The following is an 18,706-nucleotide window of genomic DNA, read 5'->3' on the forward strand; positions in this document are numbered from 1 at the left end:
TCTCTCAAATAAATAAAAATACTTTTTAAAAAGATTTTTTATTTTAGAGAGAGAGCACATCCTAGTGGGAGGGCCAGAGGGAGAGGGAGAGAGAATCTCAAGCAGACTCCACACTGAGTGTGGAGCCCAATGCAAGGACTGATCCTAAGCCAAAACCAAGAGTCGGGCACTTAACTGATTATGCCACCCAGGCACCCCAAGAAACCTAGGTTTTTATTTAAAAAGTTGTTTGGAAAAATAATTTGACAGGAATAAGAACAGATTGGCCATATTAACCCCAAAAAGTTAAGCAGTGGGGGCAGGGGTTACCTAGTTCATGTATTATGCCTTAATATGTATATTTCTTGGTCAAAGGACACACAGATTAGATGCCTTACTACCTGAAAACTAACCACCTACAAAAAGTTTTCTATAACCAATAACTGAGATCATTGTTTTTAGAGATAATGACCATATGCCAAGTACTGCTCAAGGATAATAAAGGAGAACCTGCCTCTACATTCAGGTTCAGAAAAGATGACAAAAATATAAGCACACTGTTAAAATTTAATAGGTTAAATGCCAAATTAAAGTTGCCCACACTGATATGAGACAAAGAATGAGCCTGGAAAAACAATAGTGCCAATAAGAAAAAGAAAGTGAGACAGCAAGACTTGTTTGAGGAACTCTGGGTTAAAAAACAAGTAAGAAAAAAGACTCTCTATAAATAGTACTGGACATCTACAATATACCAGATAAATTTGGTTTCAGCCAAATGTTGAGATAGTAACACACCTGGGTAGAGATGGTCAGTAGGCAACTGGAAATGCTAGATGAGAAATTAGAAAAGAGGGTAGGCATGGTAAAGGGACATTAAAACCAAGGGAGAAGACTCAAGAAAAAGGACACAGCACTGACCTTGAGGGAAATACCATGACAGAAGACAGAGAAAGCACAGAAAGTTTCTGAAACAAAGAACACTTTTATTTGATACACCCAATGACATGTTGTGAAAGTTTCCCAATTTCGGAAATAGTGGATTCAGGAATATAAGTGCAATGAAAAGAAATAAAAGTACTGGTGAAGGGAATGAGAAGACAAGTGAGGTTTTTCTAGGATAAGCAAACCTAGGAATGTTTCTAAGGAGAGGGAAAGGCACCGAGAGGGCAATGATGCAAGCAGAAGAATCACTGAAAGAGCCCCGTCCCGGACGGACGGGTGGAGCAGATGGGCAGAGGGGTTGTGGGCCTGAAGGAGACCAATTCTTCCTGCAGCGAAAAGAACAGGAGGAAAGCCTAGGTAGAGACAGAGGAAGAGTATGCAGTGGAAAGGAAGGAAACTCAAATGCTTAGATCAGATTGTTGTCTATCTTTCTGGTTTAAGTAAGAGATTAGGTAATCTTCGTGGGGCTGAGGGGTTTCAAGGACGGGTGGAAGAGTCTGAGAGTAGAAAAATAGTCTGGAATCACCAGTGTACACAAACACAACACAAGCAAGGTCATTGATGATAATTACGAGTCCGGATGGGGTTAGAGAGGAAGCATTTACAAAGAGCAGTGTGGAAAAAAAATTATTTTTTAATGCTCTGTGGGCATGTTTTTTAAAAAAGGAAACTTGAACCTATCTGAAACATACACATAAATTAAGAACTAACACCTCACTTATCCAGAATGGTTGGGTAATAAGGTGTTACACCAGTTTCCCAGATCATCAAGGTCTACCCTTTCAGGCAAAAACATTTTATACTTAATGGTTTCCGACAGAAATCCTTCTAAACTACACATGATCTGTCTTCTTAACTATACAACTTGAGTCTCAATCTTAACCACCTACTCCTGCTGTACTGCGTGTGCAGCTAGACAGTTTTTTTACAGCTCTCCTATGTCTTTCCCAGCTGTCAAGATAGAAAGCAACTGGTTCTTCTAAGTTTATGTTTATCCTTACCACCTCAACAACCACAGCCCACTTGCTTAGCAACCTACTTGTAGTCAGCCTCCTACAATGCAGTGTTTCTCCAACTTTCCTAAACCATGGCCCCTTCCTTATGTTAAACATGAGAATCTTCAGTTCCCTTCCTTCCTCTCCCAGAGCATCAGTGCTCTGACCTCTTGCGGTCCAGGAAAATGGAAAAACTGAAACAACTTTCTAGTCAATACTGATGCTACCCTATAGATTTAGATCATAAAATTCGAGGAAACACATTCCCCACACGTCCATCTAGGACAGTCAAATATTAATCAAAACATGAGAAGGTTTGGCTTAGCAAACAGCCTTAGTTCCCTCTCAAACAAAAGGGTAGTTACTCTCACCGGGGGAAGAACAGGGATTGCAAAAGGCCATCTGAAGGCTGCTGCCTTTTGAGTAATCTTTCTTCTAACTTTTCAAACTGACTTCTTAAAAAAAATCACCATGAGAATACTTTCAGGTTCATTGCTCATTTTCATAAGTAATCCAGAGCACTAGTGCTGCAATTTTCAACCACGGTAAATGAAAAGTTAGAAACCTCTCCCTCTTTGTTTACTACAGAAATTATAACTCAGAACTAAACGTTATTTGGAGTGAAGTTAGGACAGAAAAGAGCAGCTCTCTAGTACAAACGGATCACTGAAGTAGCAGCAAAACTGGCTTAACTTCTGAACATTTTTGATAATCAGTCAGGTAGTGAAAACACTGATCCACTTGCTACTCTCGTTATTTCTCAACTCTGAAACCTTTCCTAGTCCAATGGAACTAAGTAAATATGAAGCCCAGCTCAAGTGTATCGTCATCCTTCTACGTGAGGGCTTCCCGGGGCAGCCCGATCATATAAGCCCCTCCACCTGGCAAGCAAGTTCTTCCACCTTTTCTAGCCAGGATTCCCACCACCCTCCCACCTTCACCATCGACTCCTGCCAAACTACAAATACTTGCTGCTTTTAGTTTTGTTTTTTTCCAAATACTATTTTGTGAATAAACTTCACCCTTGAAGTGCCCTTTCCCCAGCCCCCACCTCTGCTTAACAATGTCCTACCCATTCTTAAGTAACCTCAAAATGTCACCTACTTCAGAAATCTTTTCCTCATGCTCCAAATAGAAACTCTGCCTTCCTCTGAAACCCCAGTAATTGGTTGTACCTTTCCCGCAGCACTTGAGTGCAATTCACCACGTCTCCTCCGCCTCTGAGCAACGAACTTCTTGCAGCCAGCGTATGCATTACAAGAACCTTTCTAATCTTTCTTATCAGCCAGCCCAGTGCATCGCTAACACTGAGTTCCAAGTTTACTGGGGAGTTGTGCAGTATGCAATCAAAAGTCCTTTAAGGGACAGAATGCTACCTAAGCATTTTTCAAATCAAATAAACTAAAAAACATGGCAAGCAGATGAATAAATACTGCAGCACTAAGAAAATAAAAAACTTTCTGCCCTTCTTACTCCTCAAAAATAAGTTAATACCAACAGATCGTTAATAGCTTAAATGGACCTTTTCAAGAAAGTTTTCAAATAAATGAATTGAAAAGACTCCTTTAAAAATGTATTCGTTTTCGTGCTGTGCAAATTACACTTTGCCCCCTGTTGGATAAAAGAGTGATGAGAACTTCTTTCCTATCGAATTTATTTTTATTTCTTTATTTAGGTACTAGAAAAAGCAGTGAGTGTTGGAAAACCGCATCTAGGGCAGCACCATAATAGCCACGTACGACCCTGAGTAAAAATAAAATGTCGTGGGGTTCCATTTGCCGTAGTGAGCCCAGATGCCTGGGCTGCCACCCGTCCCGACAGCCCCCGGGTTGCTACAGGAGCGGGAGAAAGGCGCGGGGCCAGGGACGGTGAGGGACGAGATGGCCGCCTGCGGCAGCTCAGTTAAAATGCAGCGGAAGCAGCAGCCAGTCACGGGGCTGCGAGAGGGAGGGCAGCAAGGTGGCGCTGCCGCCAAGCGCCTAGAGCCTGAGCGCCCATCATGGCGGCAAGGGCAATGGCCGCTTTGGGGAGCGAGCACGCCCCCTCCGCGCGCACACGCTGCCGTGCCGGGCCTCGGGGGCCCGTCACCGGAGCCGCCGCCGCCGCCGCCGCCACCCGCTCTCCGACCCCCCCTCACGGGCTGTAGCGGAATTTTCTCCTCAGACGCCGCCTTCAAGATGGCGGCTCCCCCTCCCGACAACCCCCTCAATCGTCCCCTGCAGCAGGCGCCGAGCCGCCGCCATCTTGTCCCCCGTCCCTCCCCCCCTCGCCGATATTTACATAGCGAAAATCGGCCCGGCCGGCCTGCGGCCTTCACCTCACGCCTGCAGCCTTCGCCTCCTTGCCAGGCCTCGCCCCCGCGCGGTGCCCCGGGCAGGCCGCGGCGCCGACCCGACGCCCCTCCGCCGCCTCCCGGGCCACCGGGCGACCTTCCCCCAACCCCCGCCCGTTCACGGAGCGCGCCTCCGCCGCCGCTCGGGGCAGCCGGGCTCCTCCCCGGGCCTAACTGCGGCCTCCTCGGGGCCTGCTCGGCGCCACGCGCCGCACCGCCCGGCCTAGCGCGGAAGGGCGCCTCGCGGGCCGCCGACCAGGCCGGGACCAGGCCGCTGCGCGCGCGCTAGGCCCCACGGCCGCGGCGGCGCCCGGAACTCACCGGACGGGCGTGCGGGCGGTCGGCGACGGTGGCGGGTGCTGCAGGCCGGCCTTTCTCTGGAGCACTGGGCCGGGCTCCGGCTGGTGGGGCGGGCGGAGGGAGGGAGGAGGGGCCGAGCTCGGAGCTGACAAAAAGCGGCCCAGCTCCCCGGCACGGGCCCGCCGTCAGCACGTCACGTCACCGCCCGGGAGAGAGACCCAGGAAAATGCGGAAGGGTAGATAGGCCCCCTCCTCCGCCCGGTGTGTCCCCTTGGCGCCCCGGGTCGGCGCCGCTCACGCTCCGCGACCGGGGAGCCCAGTGGCCTCGCTGCGGCGGGGTCTCCGGCGGCCGGAGTCTCCGTGACAGCGCCCCCCCTTCTTTCCACCTCCTCCGCGCTCCCGCCCGCCGCCGCCGCCGCTACACACGCGCCGCTGCCGCCGCCTCGGCCGTAAAGCCCGCGCGGGGCCGCGGTCCGCCGACCCCGTGGAGAGGCGGGCGGCCCGCACCCGTCCCGGCCTGGCCGCCCCCACCATCTCCCGTGGGCCTCGGCCACCCCCCGGGCCCTCCCCGGAGACCTACCGCCTCTCCGCGCCTGTCTCGGCCGAGGCGCCTGCTCGAGTTGTTTGCAGGCCCTCAGACCCCCGCCCGCAGTAAATGTGTTTTCTTCATCCCTGTGGCTGGAGAAGATAAATTTAGCAGTCCCCGGCGTCCCCTGCCTTGGCTTAAAAAAAAAAAAACAAAAAAAACTTTGAAATAAAATGAAAATAGGCTTGCCAGTCTAAATGGGTGTGTGGGCACGAGGAGGGGGAGAAGGGTTATCTTACAGCTACTACCAAACTGTTTAATTTTTTTTTTTAACAAGCATTCAGTCAGAGGACCTAAATGATTTTATTAGTTTGTAGGATACAAAGATGAGAAAAAGGGTTACCTTTTCAGACTGGTTTCGCACATTGCAATGAACAGAAATTTTTAATGTATATTTTCTATATATCTATTTCAGAGTTTGGGAGCCTATGAAATTTAAGTCTTGTGTAATTGTTTCATAAGTAATGAGTTTTTCACAGTCTTTAATATAGAGAGGTAGCAGAATTGAGTATGGATGTTTTTTACAAACTACTTAAACAAGCCTTTTAAAGTTTAAAAAGACTTAGGAGAAAAAGAAAAATATGTATTTGATAAACAAGCATTTATCAACTCCAAAAATGCGTATTTGCGTTTCCATTAAATTTTTATGCTCTTTCCATACTGAACTTGGGACCCAAACTATGTTTACAACTTACTAGTTAAACGTTAAGCATTGTAATCCTTACATTAATCCAGAATCTGACATGTTTTATTTCTTTAATTCACTAAATGTTAAAGAGATTTTTAAACAGTAAAGAACACAAAGGTTATAAAGCAAATAGCATATCGGTGTGAAGTCTCTTCAAATACAGAGGCCATGTATTTAGGGTCCTGTCATAACTTTTTAAAACTCCCAGAATGCAAGTTGTCCATTCCCTCAGACATTTTACAGTTATAAAATGCTTTCAAGAAGGAAAGACTAAGGTATAATAACAAATCTCTGAGGACATAGTAATTCTCCTCTCCAGGCTTTACCTTTGGTTTTTTCGCAAGAGATTAAATTTCCTTTCAAAAATGATGAATGACAGCATGTCTTCAACATTTCTAGAAAATTGCATTAGGTTGTGATACAGGCTATTCACAGAAAGGTAAATAAAACTAGTATTTGTTCAAGTAAAATATGGGAAATAGCTTGTGTGTGCACACTACTATAATTTCAAAAAAATGATAACCAGTGTTTTAAGTACTTTCCAAGGGCCTCCATTTAATGCTATGGTATGTCAAGAATGGGGCCTCGTCACCATGTAGCTATAAGCAGCATGAATACAAAAACCTAATGTCAGCATTCTTGTTAGTTCTTCCACAATTACCATCAAATACTTCTAAGTACACCAGTATAATGCACTTCAGAAAAGAGTATCAAGGATCATAAATGAAAAAGATGTTTCCTCAATTTAAAAGTCCAGAAGTAGTTTAGGTCTTCAGACTTTTCAAGAGCCCTTTGCCATTACGTTTCATACATAAGAGACTATTAACTTTGTTAGGAAACAATGCCCTAGTTCTATTCATTATATCAGATAAAACTTTATTGCAGTACAACAAATATTCTATAGATGATTGTACAGATGAGCTCAACTATAAGTTGTCAAAAAAGGGAAAGTAATTTGTACTTTAAATCCATTTATGGAAGGCCATAAACAACAGTGTATGATAAAAATCATTTCACTAGAAGTACACTCAATATAAAATACTCATGATAAAGGAACAAAGAAAGTATAAGCAGAGATCAGAAATTGTTCAATGTTACAATAACATACAAAACATAGTTTATGAAAATATTCACAGTAGGACCTGGAGGACACCTAAGATCAATGAAAGCATTTGTAACCAAGCAGTGAGTGATGAAGGACCTGACACCTTACACTTGAAGGACAGCCTATCTTGCATTGATACTTGTGTTCAATGTTTTGGTATCTGGGACCTATAGAATTCTGGGCACAGAGAGTAAAAAGATGTGGTGCTTGCCCTTGGGGAACTGCAAATGAGGCTGTGTGTGGCAGAATAAAAACATTCTTAAGTGCTTTCATTTTCTCGCTTAAATAAGCACACAATAAAAGGAAATTTTATTTAGGTACATGGAGAGCAGAATATTTCAAAGGCATATGCTGTGAATACAAAATAGATGGTTTCAATGCAGTCAAATGGATTTTGGTTATGTGCTAAAATTTATTTGTTCCTTCAGAGATGTTAATGTATATCAGATAGTTAAAAGCATCTACTCAAGGTTTTGACAGTGTTTTAATAACTTAACTAAAATCCCTGACATGTTTATAGGTCCTTGAGCCAGAAATAATACAAGACCTTTCAATCACTTTTGCAGAGAAAGATTAGTCAGAAAAGAAGCTGTTAAAATAAAAAAAAAGAAAAGAACAAGAAGAAGAAAGAAGCTGTTGATTTTCACTCCACATCACTGACTGATGGAAATCCAAATGGGAAACGGTAAATTACTGCCTTAAAAAATAGAGACCTTCTTGAATAAAGTTGTGGTAATTCATTATTTTATATCCCAAAGGTTGAAAAATATTCACTTTCCCCTAGAAAGGCCCTAGTTCTATTGAACTAAGCATGCCCTATAAAAATGAACCATTTATCTGATACTTGATACTTAAGTTATACTTATCTTAACATGAGCAAGTTGCATCATGTTGGAATTCAGCTGGCTATAATTAATGTCAAGAATTTTTAATCTGAGCCTTTAAGCCACACACCCTCCCCAAGGGAAATAATTTTAAAATAAACAGTGACTGACAATTAGGTGATTTTCAAACTATTTTTTTCACACAAGTCATTAGTTGAATAAGACATTGTTTAGTTCCTGAAAGTCACCAATAGCCAAATTCTCATGGATTATAAATCACAGAACACAGCAAACAAATTAGCTCCACTAAAAAGGTGAAAATCAATATGTGAGGCCTAGAAACAATGACCTGTCGGTGCCCAGCCTGGGGCCTCTATATACAATTTTCCACTAAAGGAACCAGGGTTTCTGGAAGAAATGACTGATTCCTGGGCTGGAGCAGAAAAGTACATAGCAAACCAGGAATATCTCCTCATAACAGAAAGCAAGAAAAGAAAATGTCAAAGCTTACTAGGGGTGTGTCGAAAGGTCTCAGGGACCAGTTTAAAGGCTCTAGTTGGCTAAAGATGAAAAAATTTGAATGTCGAAAGAATAACTGCTGTGGAATGAAACACATCAAGTATGTTTGTTGAGTTTATAATGAGACTTTTAAAAATGATTGATTGCACACCTTTGTGAATATACCAGAGACTAGCGAATTGTACAATTTAAAAGAGTGAATTTTATGGCATGTGTATGATATTTTGAATTTTAAAAAATGATCACCTTTGCAGAATGGTAGAGAACCAACTCATTGTTCTGAAAACCAGTAAAGGGAAAGGTGAAGCACTGATCCTTTATGAACTGTTCCTCAGACTAAACAAATAGCTGATGAAGGAAATTTTCTTTTAATAATTCTACAAACACATGAAAAAGACTTGATGGAATTAGAATAGAACCATTTTGCAACCCCAGGTGAATTAATGGATCTAAGCAATGATCAGCAATGGCGGCTAACCAGAGCGACAACTACACATATACCTCATGACAAAAGTACACAGAGCCATCAACTAAAAAAATCAAACCTTGGGATGCCTGGGTGGCTCAGTTGGTTAAGCTGCTGCCTTCGGCTCAGGTCATGATCCCAGGGTCCTGGGATCAAGTACTGTGTCGGGCTCCTTGCTCAGCCGGGAGCCTGCTTCTCCCCCTGCTTGTGCTGTCTGTCTGTCTCTCTCTGTCTAATAAATAAATAAAATCTTTAAAAAAAAATCAAACTTGAACCTGATCAACTCAGCTCTAACTGCCAATTTACAGGAAACACAGGGAACAGAGAAACATATCAATGAAATCACAGGGATGCAATCAACAAAACTCAGATGGTGGTAAATACTATAGGACCTGCTTTCTTCAACAAATAAACTATAGCAAAAAATTTGAGGGGAAATCAATAAATAAGAAAAGACTTAAAAGATATTATTAATCAAATGCACTGTATGAACGTTATTTCCATCTTGATTCAAACAAGTGTAAAAAAATGAGATAGAGAAATGTGAACATTGGATTGTTGTCAACATGAACTGGATATATACTGATATAAACAATTTATTGTTAATTTGGTTTAGGTGTAATGATGATTTGATTATATCTTAAAAAGAGTTTATCTTTTAGAGATACATTATCAAAATATTTACAGATAAAATGATATGCTACTGATGAAAGACCTATACTCTGAAAACTATAAAACACTGATAAAAGAAACTGAAGATGACACAAATGGAAAGATATATTGTACTTATCGATTGGAAGAATTAATATTGTTAAAATGTTGATACTACCCAAAGCAATCTACAGATTCAATGCACTCTCTATCAAAATACCAATAGCATTTTTCACAGAACTAGAACAAATAATCCTAAAATTTGTATGGAACCACCAAAGATCCTGAGTAGCCAAACCAGTTCTGAGAAAGAAGAACAAAGCTGGAGGTATCATAATCCCAGATTTCAAACTGTACTACAAAGCTATAGTAATCAAAACAGTATGGTACTGGCACCAAAAAAAGACACATAGATCAATGCAACAGGTTAGAGAGCCCAGAAATAAACCTGGGCTTATACGGTCAATTAATCAAAGACAAAGGAGGCAAGCATATAAAATGGGGAAAAGACAATCTTTTCAATAAATGGTGTTGGGAAAACTGGAAAGCTACATGCGAAAGAATGAAACTGGACCACTTTTTTATGCCATACACAAAAATAAACTCAAAATGGACCAAAGACCTAAATGTAAGACCTAAAACAATAAAACTCTTAAAAGAATATATAGGCAATAATCCCTTCAACATCAGCCTTAGCAACATATTTGTAAATATATCTTCTGAGGCAAGGGAAACAAAAAATAAACTATTGGGACTACAACAAAATAAAAAGATTTTGCACAGCAAAGGAAACCTTCAACAAAACAAAAAGGCATCCAAATGAATGGAAGAAGATATTTTCAAATGACATATCTGATAAAGGGTTAATATCCAAAATATATAAAGAACTTATATAACTCAACACCAAAAAAACAAACAATCCGGCTAAAAACAGACAGAGGACCTGAACGGACATTTTCCCAAAGAAGACATATAGATAGCCAACAGCCACATGAAAAGATGCTCCACATCTCTAACCGTCAGGGAAATGCAAAACAAAACCACAGTGAGATACCTTATATCTATTCAGCATGGCTAGTATCAAAAAGACAAAAAACAACAAATGTTGGCAAGTACGTGGAGAAAAGGGAACCCTTTTGTGCCCTGTTGGTGGGAATGTGAATTAGTGCAACCACTGTGACAAACAGTTATGGAGGTTTCTCAAAAAATTAAAAATAGAAATGCCAAATGATCCAGTAATACCACTTCTGGATATTTACCTAAAGGAAACAAAAACACTAATTTGAAAAGATACATGCACCTCTATATTTATTACAGCATTATTTATTTATTTAATTTTTTTTAACATTGTACTTATTTATTTAAAGTAAGCTCTACACCCAATATGCGACTCGAACTCCTGACCCCAAGATCAAGAGTCTCATGCTCCACTGACTGAGCCAGCCAGGAGCTCCTGCAACATTATTTATAATAGTCAAGATAGGGAAGCAACCTAAGTGTCTATTGATAGATCAAAGTATAAAGAAAATTCAGGATATATATATCATCTATATATAGATGTAGGACGTAGGAGATAAATATATATATAATGGACTATTACTCAGCCATAAAAAAGAATGCGATCTTACCATTGTAGCAACATGGATGGGACCTAGAGGGTATTGTGTTAAGTGAAATAAGTCAGAGAAAAATAAATACCACATGATTTCACTTATAGGTGGAATCTAAAAAACAAAACAAATGAACAAACAAAAAACATAAAGAGACTCCTAAATAACAGAGAACAAACTGGTAGTTGCCAGAGAGGAATTGGGCAGGGGCATGGGCATAATAAGTGAAGGGGATTAAGAGGTAAAACTTCCAGTTATAAAATAAATAAGTCACAGAGATGAAAAGTATAACACAGGGAATATAGTCAATAATACTATAATAACATGGTAAGGAGACAGGTGGTGACTACACTTACTGTGGTGAGCATTTCATAATGTATAGAATTGTTGAATCACTATGTTGTACACCTAAAACTAATGTAATACTGTATGTCAACTATACTTCAATAAAGAGAATGATATGCTATCAGAGATGGCCTTCAAAATAATAAGGGAGGTTGAGGGAAGTATAGGGGTTGAGGGTGAAGTGGGTAGGGGATATAAATGAACCATAATTGGCCATGAAAGGACAAATGTTGACTCTGGATGATGGGCACATTGGGGTTTGATGCATTATTCTCATTGTGTATATATCTGAAATTTTCCATAGCAAGTTTAAAAAACAAACAAAAATAAAATACAAAGAAAAAATCACCTTCACATTTCACATAATCTTTGGAGTGGGGCAAGCATTACAGATATTCAATTGCCTCCCTTCTCACTTTTCTGTGGACCATATAACAGCACTTATTTTCAAAAGAATTAGCATAATTAAAAAATGAAATAAATAAAACTAGACCACTTATGATTAAGAAAACAGCAATGGTTTTCAAATTTGCAAGGGAATATCTTGCTAAAGATGCAGCTTGCTGGCTCTCACTTCCTAGAAATTTTAATTTTTTTTACACTTAAAATATGCATTTAATGTAAATATTAGTAAGATTGATTAAAATTAAAACATACACAGGAAAATTATTAATGTGGGTATGAAAGAAATGGTGATTAGTTTTTCACCAAAAAGAACTGGTGATTTTCCACTGTAAACTTTAAGAGAACTTGACTAAACTCTAGAAAATAACTATGGATAGTCGGAGATTTACCTATGTCCCTGGTTACTAGCTACTCTTTTTTACGTCCTTTTTTTAAATTTTATTATGTTATTAATCACCATACATTACATCATTAGTTTTTGATGTAGTGTTCCATGATTCATTGTTTGCGTATAACACCCAGTGCTCCATTCAATACGTGCCCTCTTTAATACCCATCACCAGGCTAACCCATCCCCCCACCCCCTCCCCTCTAGAACCCTCAGTTTGTTTCTCAGAGTCCAAAGTCTCCCATGGTTCGTCTCCCCCTCCGATTTCTCCCCCATCATTTTACCCTTCCTACTATCTTCTTCTTTTTTTTAACATATAATGTATTATTTGTTTCAGAAGTACAGGTCTGTGATTCATCAGTCTCACACAATTCACAGCGCTCACCATAGCACATACCCTCCCCAATGTCTATCACCCAGCCACCCCATCCCTCCCACCCCCCACCACTCCAGCAACCCTCAGTTTGTTTCCTGAGATTAAGAATTCTTCATATCAGTGACATCATGTGATACATGTCTTTCTCTGATTGACTTATTTCACTCAGCATAATACCCTCCAGTTCCATCCACATTGTTGCAAATGGCAAGATCTCATTCCTTTTGATGACTGCATAATATTCCATTGTGTATATATACCACCTCTTCTTTATCCATTCATCTGTCGATGGACATCTTGCCTCTTTCCATAGTTTGGCTATTCTGGACATTGCTGCTATAAACATCTGGGTGCACGTACCCCTTCAGATCCCTACATTTGTATCTTTGGGGTAAATACCCAGTAGTGAAATTGCTGGGTTGTAGGGTAGCTCTATTTTCAACTTTTTGAGGAACCTCCATACTGTTTTCCAGGGTGGCTGCACCAGCTTGTATTCCCACCAACAGTGTAGGAGGGTTCCCCTTTCTCTGCAATCCCGCCAACATATGTTGTTTCCTGACTTGTTAATTTTAGCCATTCTGACTAGTGTTAGGTGGTATCTCATTGAGGTTTTGATTTGGATTTCCCTGATGCCGAGCGATGTTGAGCACTTTTTCATGTGTCTGTTGGCCATTTGGATGTCTTCTTTGCAAAAATGTCTGTTTGTGTCTTCTGCCCATTTCTTGATTGGATTATTTGTTCTTTGGGTGTTGAGTTTGATAAGTTCTTTATAGACTTCGGATACTAGCCCTTTATCTGATATGTCATTTGCAAATATCTTCCCCCATTCTGTCGGTTGTCTTTTGGTTTTGTGGACTGTTTTTTTTTTGCTGTGCAAAAGCTTTTTATCTTGATGAAATCCCAATAGTTCATTTTTGCCCTTGCTTCCCTTGCCTTTGGCGATGTTTCTAGGAAGAAGTTGCTGCGGCTGAGGTCGAAGAGGTTGCTGCCTGTGTTCTCCTTTAGGATTTTGATGGACTCCTGTCTCACATTTAGGTCTTTCAACCATTTTGAGTCTATCTTTGTGTGTGGTGTAAGGAAATGGTCCAGTTTCATTCTTCTGCATGTGGCTGTCCAATTTTCCCAACACCATTTGTTGAAGAGACTTTCTTTTTTCCATTGGACATTCTTTCCTGCTTTGTCGAAGATTAGTTGACCATAATCTTTAGTAGGTATGGGATAGAGCTAAGGGATCTACAGTTTAACCAGGAGCCCAGGTGATACATAGACAACTGGGCCACACACCAATATACTTTAAGAAACATTAGTATATCCTGGTAAATGCCTCTTTGCCCACATTTATAACAGTCTCTCTTGGAGTATAAAGAAGTAAAATTGCTGGATATGGCACATTTTCAATATTACTCTCCAAAATGACTATACGAATATATACTCCTTCCAGCAGAAGAAGAGAATTCCCAAATCCCCATTTCTTGGCTAACTTTTGATGTGCTCATACTTTTTAATTTTTGCCAAGAACATAACTACCTTACAGAATGATCTTTCAGTTAGCAACATTTGCTAAAACAGCTTTTGAAAAATCTGTCACATTTTGAACAAAGACTCCTTTTTAATGACATAACTTTTCACCCCAAAATACATTAAATAAATATGCCAAAAGAAGTGATAATTCAACATTACAGTTTAAAAGCAAAAATATCCTCACCAATTACAGAACGTAAGAATTCCTCATCAGAGAATCTCATATGGAACAAATTTGAATTGTGCTCTATGTTTACATGAACCACAAATGTTTTTTGCTTATTTTTGCACACAGACATAAAGCAAACAGAAACAAACACCCCAGATTGAGAACAGGAAGGAGCAGCTGGCAGAAATGTGGAACGTTTCGTAATTCTCTCAAAGGTGAAGGAAGCCGAGGACACAGCAGGAATCTGAGTGAAATTAAGGTTTCGGTAAAGTGTGAATTGTGCGTGTAAGACTCCAGTGGCCGGCAGTGGAGTCCCCACTTTACGGTAATGACACTACGTTGAGGGCAAATTCACATGAAAATGAAGTCAGGGGAAGCCTGGGTGGCTCAGTCGGTTAAGCGACTGCCTTTAGCTCAGATCATGATCCCGGGGTCCTGGGATCGAGCCCCGAGTCAGGCTCCCTGCTCAGCGGGGAGCCGGCTTCTCCCTCTGCCCCTCCCCCGCTCATGCTCTCTCTCTCTCGCTCTCTCTCTCTCTGACAAATAAATAAACAGAATCTTGAAAAGAAAAGAAAACGAAGTCAGAAGTCGAGTCAGAGCATGCCATGATGCGGTCTGGGGAGGAGTCTGGGACGGTCTTCGCTGTAAAGAGTGACCCCGCGCGTAGCCAGAACCGCTGGATTCGGAATAAAAGGGTTACAGAGCCGTAACCTGGGCTCTGGAGCAGAGCTTCTGGAACTTAACGGGCACACAACGCCCCCCGCCCCCACCCACCCACTCCCGGGGCAGGGTGTGTGTGTGTGTGTGTGCCGTGAACCTGCTCTTCTGCTGCGGCGGGGGCCAGGACGGCCCGAGACTCTGCATTTCCAACCAGCTCCCGGGCCAGGTCTCTGCGCGGAGCAGCAGGGGTTCCCGGGCTCCGTGGGCAGCGCGGCGGCTCCGCCCGCTGACTTTGCTCCCAGCCGGTGGCCGAGAAGCCACGCCTCACACGCACGCAGCTGCGCTAGAAGGACGGTGGGGCCGGGAAGGGGCAGGAACCCATTGCCCGCGCCGCCGGGCTGGGGGCAGCCAGTGGTTCAGAGTCCTTCGCGGGGCCTCACGTGGCCCAGGAAGGTTGCGGGAAGAGCAGGGGGGCAACCGCTGTGGAGCTGAATACGGTCACCCGCGTCCACGCCCCCGGGGACTCAGCCTTCACAGGTGGAGACACGGAGATCTGACGACCAACGCCGAGACGGACAGGTGCTCGCTGTTGCTAGCCAAGAGATGCAGTCGTGCAAGATCTTCTGGGAAAAGGTTTTCCTGAGCTCGAGGAACATCTCCATCTGCAGACTGAAAGAACTCACCCCACCTCGGGGAAAATTACCTCCCTACACACCGGCACAGCTGGGCAACAGTTTTTAACGCCAACTTTTCACCACAGAAACCCCTGCAGTCCTTAAGACAGGAGGAAACTCATCATTTATTGAGGGCTGCCCTTGTGTTCTGCACGCTCCTTGGTGCTTTCCATGAATTCTCTCATCTGAAGCTCACGGCATTCCAGTAAAGCCGTGGTGCCGGCCTTCAGGTTGTTGACTGGATTCAAGAACTCCATCGATTTGGTCAGGACGCCTTTGCTCTCCAGCTGCCTCAGCTCTCTTCCATCCCAGGCTGTAGCAGACAGGCTCCTTCCACGTGGGCACACGCAGCTCCGGGCTCAGGTCATCGCAGCCCAGTCCCTCTGGAAGAAGGAGAGAGTCTCTCTTCTGGGGATAGCGGCCCCCAGCCTTGTCCTGCTCCTCAGGATATGGAACCTCTGCCCTGTGAGCAAGCTGGAGCAGTAGTGATCGGGTCCCAGTAGTACAGCCTGCTGCACGTGCAGGAGAACTTCTGTCCCACAGTGGAGGCTGGACAGGGATGGGACCGCCAATCCTCTGCCTTGAACCTGCCTGGATATGGCTTCTGCAACACAGAGTTGGGGTGATGAGAGATGCTGATGGCCTGCCCTTCCTGGAGTGAAACCATAGCCCTAGACTGGGAGCTGGGAGGAAATGGAGTCCCATCTCTTTGGCTGCATCTTAAAAAAGTAGAGATTCCATCAGACTGAGCTGGGAAGTGGGAAGCAGTTTGTGGCTCAAATGTCACAGACTCCCATTTAAGTAACAAGTTCATTACTCTTACTAAGGTTTACCAGTAGATTTTCTTGGATAAATGTTTCTCTATTTGCTGCATGTTCTTAGGACAATCCCAGAGACTTTAAATGGTTGGGTTTTTAAAATAATTTTCACCAGTTAAATGGTTGTTTCACTAGGGAAAGTGTCTTCCGACCTCACCCCACCATTTTGGAAGTTAATACTTCAAGTTTTTTTTTTTTTAAAGGTGAAAAATAAGTTTGTTTGATAGTATTATAAACTCATGATTCAAACATATTCCATGTGTTTCAATCCACTGCAATTATTCTTATTGATGCTCAAATTATCCCAACTGTGACTAGGGGAAACTTCTTTAGGTTGGCTCCTAAGTCCTTTTGACATGATCCTAACAGTTGTTGACAGCTTTCTTGCTATTAAAATACTGTGTACATTCTACTTGCTTTGGCAGTTACAAATACTGAAATTGGAATGATACAGAGATTAGCATGGTCCCTGTGCAAGGATGACACACAGATTTGTGAAGCGTTCCATATTTTTACATACCATAGATTTCACTCATGTGTAAAACTTAAGAAACGATACAAATGAACAAGGAGAAAAAAGAGACAAGGCAAAAAAACAGCCTTTTAACTACAGAGAACACACTGATGGTTACTAGAGGGGAGGTGGGTAGGGAGATGGGTAAAATAGGTGAAGGGGATTAAGAGTACGCTTATCTTGATGAGTACTCAGTAATGTACAGAATTGAATCACTATATTGTACACCTGAAACTAATATAACACTATGTTAACTACACTGGAATTAAAATAATACATACACATATACATACTGTATACATTACCCACAGAATGCTTTTGAAAAACAGAAAGGTCACACTTACCAGTACCAAAAGGAGTATATATGGCTTCCAAAGAAATGAAGATAAAAGCAAACACTCAAAAGGGAAAAACAGATTAAAAAATCATAAAACAAATTTTAAAAACAAGGAAACATTAAAGATAGAATAAAAAGGGATGCCTGGGTGGCACAGCCAGTTAAGCATCTGACTCTTGGTTTTGGCTCAGGTGGTGATCTCAGGGTCATGAGATCGAGCTCCAAGTTGGCTTTGCGCTCAGCATGGAGTCTGCTTGGGGTTCTCTCTGCCCCTTCTGCTCACACTCTCTTTTTCTCTCAAATAAATAAATCTTTTTTTAAAAAAGATAGCATAAAAAATATGACATGAATAATAAAAAAAGTATTAGTCACCATAATAAATATATTGGAATCGATCCCCCTATTAAAAATTAAGATTCAAAAAGAAAACAAGATTCACAGGGGTGCCTGTCTGGCTCAGTTGGTAGAGCATGTGACTCTTGATCTCAGGGTTGTAAGTTCAAGCCCCACATGGGTTGTAGAGATTACTTAAAAATAAAATCTTAAAAAAAAGATAAAAATAAATAAAAATTAGGATTCCCAAATTGGATTAAAAAATTCTATTTTATGTTATTTAAATGAAACAGAATGAAACAAAAAGATTAATGTAAAGGACAGGGAAATATATAAAAGAAATGCAAATGAAGAGAAATCAAAGATGAAAATACTTACATTAGTACAATTTGACATTTAAAAAATGACACTGGAATTTATAAAGCCAAAATATGAAGAAAGATAGAATATCACTTAATAATATGATTAATAAGTGTTGTTTAATAGCTTCCTGGAAAGAAACATGTATTGAATACTAGATAATATACTGTTTTTTTTTTTCCTAGTGTCATGTAGCATTTACAAAAACTGAATATATAGCTGTACTAACAGTGGCATGTAAGCAGGGTTCAAATCCTAAAGAAGACTCACAGGACCCAAAATGACATGGCTTACAAATGTACAGTTTCTTACAGGGAAAGGACATGCGATAGCAACAGCACAAAAGTCAGAATATACATCACAGTATATGATTCATCACAGGGGTCTGGAGAGGCCAGGTGCAGGCTCCTATTGTCCTCTTCTTCTGGTCCTAGTGATGTTCTGTACTCATATCTTCCCTGCCCTAAGCCTAGAATCAGCCATTTCCTTAAGGAGCACTGGTTCCATTTATTGGAAAATGATATTTAGGAACAAAGATCTGGGTGCTAGGTGTGCTCATTGCTGCTGGGGTAGCACTGCTTCTAGAACATTTCAGAAGCCAGAGCCAGAAAATATATCTAAGTATACTACCCTATATGTACATATCTATATTTCTGTATGTATCTACCAACTAGAGTACATTTATGTACAGTTCTTTTTATTGTTAGCCTTATAATATGTAGTCAAAACACCAGTTTTTCTTTTTTTAAATTGAAGTATAATGACATACATTTTATTAGTTACAGGTATACAACATAATGATTCAATAT

General features: G+C 41.6%; 1 protein-coding gene and 1 pseudogene across 5 annotated transcripts in view; one reads left to right on the forward strand and one right to left on the reverse strand.

Moving 5' to 3' along the window:
• ZFX (zinc finger protein X-linked) overlaps nucleotides 1–5,247 on the reverse strand; it is a 55,634-nt gene extending 50,387 nt beyond the window's left edge. Inside the window, exon 1 of one of the 5 annotated variants that reach the window (XM_027607938.2) lies at nucleotides 5,129–5,247. The gene's annotated coding sequence lies outside the window, so the exon portion shown is untranslated. Of the gene's footprint in view, nucleotides 1–3,020; nucleotides 3,065–3,091; nucleotides 3,154–4,569; nucleotides 5,087–5,128 lie in introns of those variants that run through there. The other 4 variants (XM_027607936.2, XM_027607937.2, XM_027607939.2 and 1 more) reach the window with 4 other exon arrangements.
• Nucleotides 5,248–16,766: 11,519 nt separating this feature from the next.
• On the forward strand, nucleotides 16,767–16,867 carry LOC113931615 (annotated as a pseudogene).
• Nucleotides 16,868–18,706: the final 1,839 nt, after the last annotated feature.

This window comes from Zalophus californianus, chromosome X, assembly GCF_009762305.2.
Source record: "Zalophus californianus isolate mZalCal1 chromosome X, mZalCal1.pri.v2, whole genome shotgun sequence".
NCBI lineage: Eukaryota > Metazoa > Chordata > Mammalia > Carnivora > Otariidae > Zalophus > Zalophus californianus.